Genomic DNA, 6,378 nt, shown 5'->3' on the forward strand with positions numbered 1-6,378 from the left:
AACACCAGAGTATAACCCGGAGCTCATGAGCAACTCTTAAATTAGCTTAATATCTGAGATAATCATACAATTAACACCAGCTCCTCCATGCGCCTTGTTATTTTGTGTATTGATTAAGAGGAAAATGACCTCTTAATCAAGACAGACATACAGACAGATAGATAGATAGATAGATAGATAGATAGATAGATAGATAGATAGATAGATAGATAGATAGATAGATAGATAGATAGTCAGGCTAAAATGCATTCATCCCTTTAAAATGATTAAATTATTTGAATTAAATAACAAACATGCAATATGGTAGGACAAAAAAATAATTATTATTATTCATTTATTTAGAGCAGACTCGTCCCTGGACTTTGCCTCTGTGTGACTTTTGTCTTGTTTTTTCTCCTTCTGTGTCTGATAGGAACTTTGACTTGATTGACCTGTGTGTCTGTGTTTCTCTGCTGCCCTCTAGCGTCAACCACAATTACGTCCAGCATTTTTATTTACTGTCATTTATTAAGCTGCAAATAACAAAAAGCGAAAAGAACATTTGTTGGACAATTGGACAAAAAAGGCAACAAGTAACAAGACACAGGGACAAAATAAAGATACACACTAAACATACAGCAACTAGTGATCTGTATGTAGTGTGTGTGTGTGTGTGTGTGTGTGTGTGTGTGTGTGTGTGTGTGTGTGTGTGTGTGTGTGTGTAGTGTGTTTGAAGTGCACGTGTGTAGTGTACGTGTAGTGTGTTTGAAGTGCACGTGTGTAGTGTACGTGTAGTGTGGGTGAAGTGCATGTGTGCAGTGTATCTGTAGTGTGTGTGAAGTGCATGTGTGTAGTCTGTGTGTAGTGCGTGTATAGAATAATAAAATTAAATAAGATGAAAACCAATTGGCCAAAAGTGTGTGTTGATGTTGTGTGTGTAGACACAATTGGCCAATAAGCCTGATTCTGATTTATTTCGTTTGTTCGTTTGTTTTTATCCAGTATCTATACCACCAAGTCACCATTGGGTGTTCCCATCATTGCCATAGTGGCAACGTTTATAAGCAGGTGAAACTTTCCGAAGGATGATTTGGCGTTTTTACCATTTTACTTTTTACCATGGCTGTGTTGTTAGTCTGTGTGTTTTTAGCGTGTGTGAATGTGTTGTTAGCCTGTTTAAATTTGTTGTTAGCCTGTGTAATTGTGTTGTAAGCCTTTGTAAATTTGTAGTTAACCTGTGTGAATGTGTTGTTAGACTGTGTAAGTGTGTTGTTAGTGTGTTTAAATTTGTTATTATCGCGTGTAAGTGTGTTATCGTGTTTACATTTGTTATTAGCGTGTGTAAGAGTGTCGTTAGCGGGTTTGAATGTGTTACTAGCGTGTTTAAATTTGTTGCTAGCGTGATTAAATGTGTTGTTAGTGTGTTTACATTTATTGTCAGTGTGTGAATGTGTTATCGTGTGTGAATGTGTTTCTAGCGTGTTTAAATTTGTTATTAGCGTGTGTAATTGTGTTTTTAGCGTTTGTAAATATGTTTTAGCCTGTGTAAATATGTTTTTAGCCTGTGTAAATGTTTTAGCCTGTGTAAATATGTTTTAGCCTGTGTAAATATGTTTTTAGCCTGTGTAAATTTGTTGTTACCGTGTGTAATTTTTTGTTATTGTGTGCATTAGCGTATGTGATTTTTTTTGTTATAGCTTGTTACCGTGTATGAGTTTTTTATCATGTGTTGTTAGCGTGTTTGAATGTGTTGTTAGTGTGTGTAATTGTGTTGATACAGTGTTTAAATGTGTTGTTTGCGTGTGTATTTTCTTTGTCGTGTGTGGTTAGCGTGTGTACTTTTGTTGTTAGCTTGTGTGTAATTGTGTCGTTATGTGTAATTGTGTCGTTAGCGTGTGTAATTGTGTTGTTAGCGTGTTTAAATGTGGTGTTAGCATGTGTAAATGTGTTAGCTTGTGTAATTGTGTTGTGAGCATGTTTACTTGTGTTAGTGTGTTTAGATGTGTTGTTAGCGTGTTTAAATTTGTTGTTAGCGTGTGTAATTATGCTGTTAGCATGTGTAATTGTGTTGTTAGCGTGTGTAATTGTGTTGTTAAATCTGTGTAAGTTTTTTATTGTGTGTTGTTAAGTGTGTGTAATTCTGTTGTTAGCGTGTGTACATTTTTATCAGCATGTGTGTGTTAGCATGTCCTGAGCATTTTACCTTCAGGTGGCTGAGTCATGGAAGTTTGAGGCATGTGATATCACAGAACAGGACACACAAACAAACACACACACAGACACACACTGTCACTTTGCCAGTGTATGACAAAGACAATGATGAGCAGAAGAGTTTTTTGGTCATTCTCTGAGGTGCCAGGATTTACACTCGATACACTGCCACTGGTACGTCCAGACTGCATGCATCATGTTCTCTGTGAACTGGAGACAAGTCGGATGACCTGGATGGTGAAAAGCCAGAGAAGGTGTGTAAATGTAGCTCCCACTGCTGTCTGTGAGGTAAGCAGCACTCACACACTTTAAAATAAACACAAAGACGTGTGAGGAATAAAACAGCGTGTTACGATGTTATAGAAAGTGAATCAGCAGCCAGACGGTGTGACAGACAGAAGCGATTCCTGAAGTAACGACACTTTCTGAAGTTACGACACTTTCTGAAGTAACGATACTTTCTGAGGTAATGACACTTTCTGAAGTTACGACACTTTCTGAAGTAACGACACTTTCTGAGGTAATGACACTTTCTGAAGTAATGACACTTCTTGAGGTAATGAGACTTTCTGAAGTAACGACACTTTTGAGGTAATGACACTTTTTGAAGTAACGACACTTCAGGTAATGAGACCTTCTGAAGTAACGACACAAGGACACTTTCTGAAGTAACAACACTTCTTGAGGTAATGACACTTCTATAGTAACGACACTTTCTGAAGTAACGACACTTTCTGAGGTAACAACACTCTGAGGTAATGACACTTTTTGAAGTAACGACATGTAAGTAACGACACTTCTTGAGGTAATGACACTTTTTGAGGTAATGACACTTTTTGAAGTAACAACATGTTCTGAAGTAACGACACTTCTTGAGGTAATGACACTTTCTGAAGTAATGACACTTCTTGAGGTAATGACACTTTCTGAAGTAATGACACTTCTTGAGGTAATTGGACTTTCTGAAGTAACGACACTTCTTGAGGTAATGACACTTTCTGAAGTAACGACACTTGAGGTAATGACACTTTTTGAAGTAACGACACTTCTTCAGGTAATGAGACCTTCTGAAGTACTGACACAAGGACACTTTCTGAAGTAACGACACTTTCTGAGGTAACAACACTTTCTGAGGTAATGACACTTCTTGAGGTAGCGACACTTTCTGAAGTAGTGACACAATGACACTTTCTGAAGTAACAACATTTTCTGAGGTAACAACACTTTCTAAGGTAATGACACTTCTTGAGGTAACGACATTTTCTGAAGTAGTGACACAACGGCACTTTTTTGAAGTAACGACACTTCTTGAGGTAATAACATTTTCTAAAGTAATGACACTTTCTAACACTGATAACACGGAGGTCATGTTTAATGATTTCTTATGTGCAGCTTATTATTAATAATATTTTAACCTGTAATCTGATTAGTAAAGAAACCTTTAATTTTTCACACAATCCGTTTTCTTTTAGATTTTGGGCTCTTTATTGGTTTATTTTATTCTTTTTGTCAGAACAGTGTTGAACCCTGAATTCTGATTGGTCCCAAAGTGTTGATTAAAGTTTCCATAGTAGCAGTTCTGACAGAAGAGCAGCCTCAAATAATAGCTTCATACTAATTATTGTTTCTATAGTAACATCTGATTTATTCCACAGAAAAAAATTAATTAAAATGTAAAACATTGTTTTTTTTATTGTTTTTTTTTAAATGTTTATTTAAATCCAGCGTTATTTATCTCCAGTGTAACAGCCAGAGCTAAGAAATCTTTAGAAAGAGAATCTAATATGAAGCTCAACTCCTTTAGACATCAATTCACATCAATTCACACAGTTATGCTACTGGTTAGAGGTGTTGAAAGTTTTGCCTTATACACTTTGGGTGTATAAATGAAAGCCTGCTTGTCTTTTATCTTTAATGAGATATGAATTAAATTAATATGAAAAGTACACAGGAGAAGAAAAGACATTAATGAATAAATTGTCACATATCTATTTAACACCATTAATAACCATTAGTCTAAGTAAAATCTTTTAATAATGTGACTCAGGAGTTTGGCGATCTGCTCTATCCTGACTTCTTTTGTCTGATTTCCCTCAGATTCTGGTTGGCGGTACAGGATTTGAAGCGGCGCCCCCTGCAGGATGTTTTTGCTCGGGCTCAGGAGATGTTGCAGTGGTTTCTTGCTGAAGGTTCTCCAAGCGCCATAAATCTGGACTCACACAGTTATGAGAGAACCAGTCAGAATCTCAAAGTCTCCGGATGCTACAGCTTCATGGACGCACAGGCAAGAGAAGAAGTTTCAAATGTCCCACCATGTGATATCCTATGTGGGAGTCCAAACTAAGGAAATTATATTGTTAACAGATTATTTTTTATTATTGTTAACCTCCATCTCCAATAATCATCATTTTTTAATTTGAAATCTAAAAGTGTCATCAGGTCATTTTTGTTCAATTATTGTTTCCACACACAAGTTTAATTATTAATTTTATTTTTTAAACAACAGTAAATCTTTTATTCCTTTTATACCCCAGGAATTTCCCATGAGCACTAGTGCAAGCTGGGAAGCCTGGCATTCCCATGGGAACTGAAATAAGATGTTTTGTGTGTGTGTGTGTGTGTGTGTGTGTGTGTGTGTGTGTGTGTGTGTGTGTGTGTGTGTGTGTGTGTGTGTGTGGTAATCACATATTCAGTACGGATGTAGAATATGGAAAATAAGGTGAAATGCACGTTATCTTTTGGGCTCTTTCACTCTTAAAAAAAACATCCTTTTTTTCTTGACCAATCAGATCACACATTAGGGGAGAGAGGAAAGAAAAACACAAAAGATAAAGCACACTTGAAAATGTGTCTGGTGTTGAAACGATTATGAGATAATATGAAATAATTGTCAGGACTCGAGCCTAGACTTTTGGCCATGTGCAGTTGCTGCCCCACCTTTGTTTACTCCCCCTCTTCTCTATACACCTGTTCCCAATTGTTAATTGTTAGGTGTATTTAATCGTGCCACGTTGTCGATGGCAGTGCGGAATCATTTTCATTGTAATGTCTATGTAGCTTCGGTGTTCGTCATTGTTTCCTCATCCTTTTGTTCTGTTTAGTTTTCGTCTTGTGCCTGTTTTTTTATTTATTAGTTATTAAACCCTATGTATTTGAAGCTATCCTGCGTATGGGTCATTCTCCCACCTCCTGGTTGTGACAATAATATTTGATGCTACAAGATTAAGAGAATAAAGACACAAAAATTTGTGTTTTAAGAACAAATGTAATATTTCAAGAATGTAATATCCCAGTACTTACCTAATGAACTCTTTCTACACACTCAAGTGTATGTATTTTCCTCACCAAATGAGCACATCATTATACTACATAGTAGAAGTCGGCGATTTGGGATGTAGTTACAGAAACCCTAATTCCTGCTGCATTAACCAGAAACCAAGCTAGGCTTTGCTAGCTACATCATACATGCTAGAATATGCTAAACACGTTGTTTGAGATTGAGATTGAGGCAGTATTTGTATTTTTTAATCAGCAAAAAGTGTGAAAGCTGTGTTAAAGTTGTGCTTTGAGTGACGAACTTAGACGGATAGCACAAAGACGAGTTTTTACAAATTTTTTATAAATGATTATTATCCATTATTAAATCATAATAAATATCAGAGATTGGGATTATAAATCATTATAAACACCAGAGAGTGTGATTATAAATCATTATAAACACCAGAATATAACCCAGAGCTCATGAGCAACTCTTAAATTAGTTTAACATCTGATATAATCATAGATCTAACACCAGCTCCTCCATGCTGAAGCCTACAAATATACAGTTACAGCATACAAAGTGTTATTTTGTGTATTGATTAAGAGGTAGTTTTCATCATAGTCTTTAAAGGTTTGCCATCTTCTCTTTCACTATCTGAAATCTTCATGAACTTTAGGTTAATAAAAAGTGTAGAACTAGGAGAGATGACGCTGCTGCAGCACAGAGTTTGAGAAGAGTGAACAGATGAGGAGGTGAGAGAACTAGATTATAAATGTAAGGGACTAAAGTGCCGCTGCATTGCTCTCTGTAGCATAAGATGAGGCGAGGGCTAAATCACATTGGCATCATTATCAGCAGGTAATCAAAAGGCATTATGGGTAATGAAGGAAAAAGAAATTACATAGAAATGACAAAAAATTTATTTA

The 6,378-nt window shown here is 36.2% G+C and overlaps 1 long non-coding RNA gene across 1 annotated transcript; it reads left to right on the forward strand.

The window, feature by feature from the left end:
* The first annotated feature begins 1,986 nt into the window (after window positions 1–1,986).
* Window positions 1,987–4,999, forward strand: LOC113658058. Its single transcript, XR_003444309.2, has 3 exons — window positions 1,987–2,478; window positions 2,554–2,656; window positions 4,288–4,999. It is a non-coding gene; the product is annotated as an uncharacterized LOC113658058 (long non-coding RNA).
* Window positions 5,000–6,378: the final 1,379 nt, after the last annotated feature.

Source organism: Tachysurus fulvidraco, chromosome 16 (genome assembly GCF_022655615.1).
Source record: "Tachysurus fulvidraco isolate hzauxx_2018 chromosome 16, HZAU_PFXX_2.0, whole genome shotgun sequence".
NCBI classification, from domain to species: domain Eukaryota; kingdom Metazoa; phylum Chordata; class Actinopteri; order Siluriformes; family Bagridae; genus Tachysurus; species Tachysurus fulvidraco.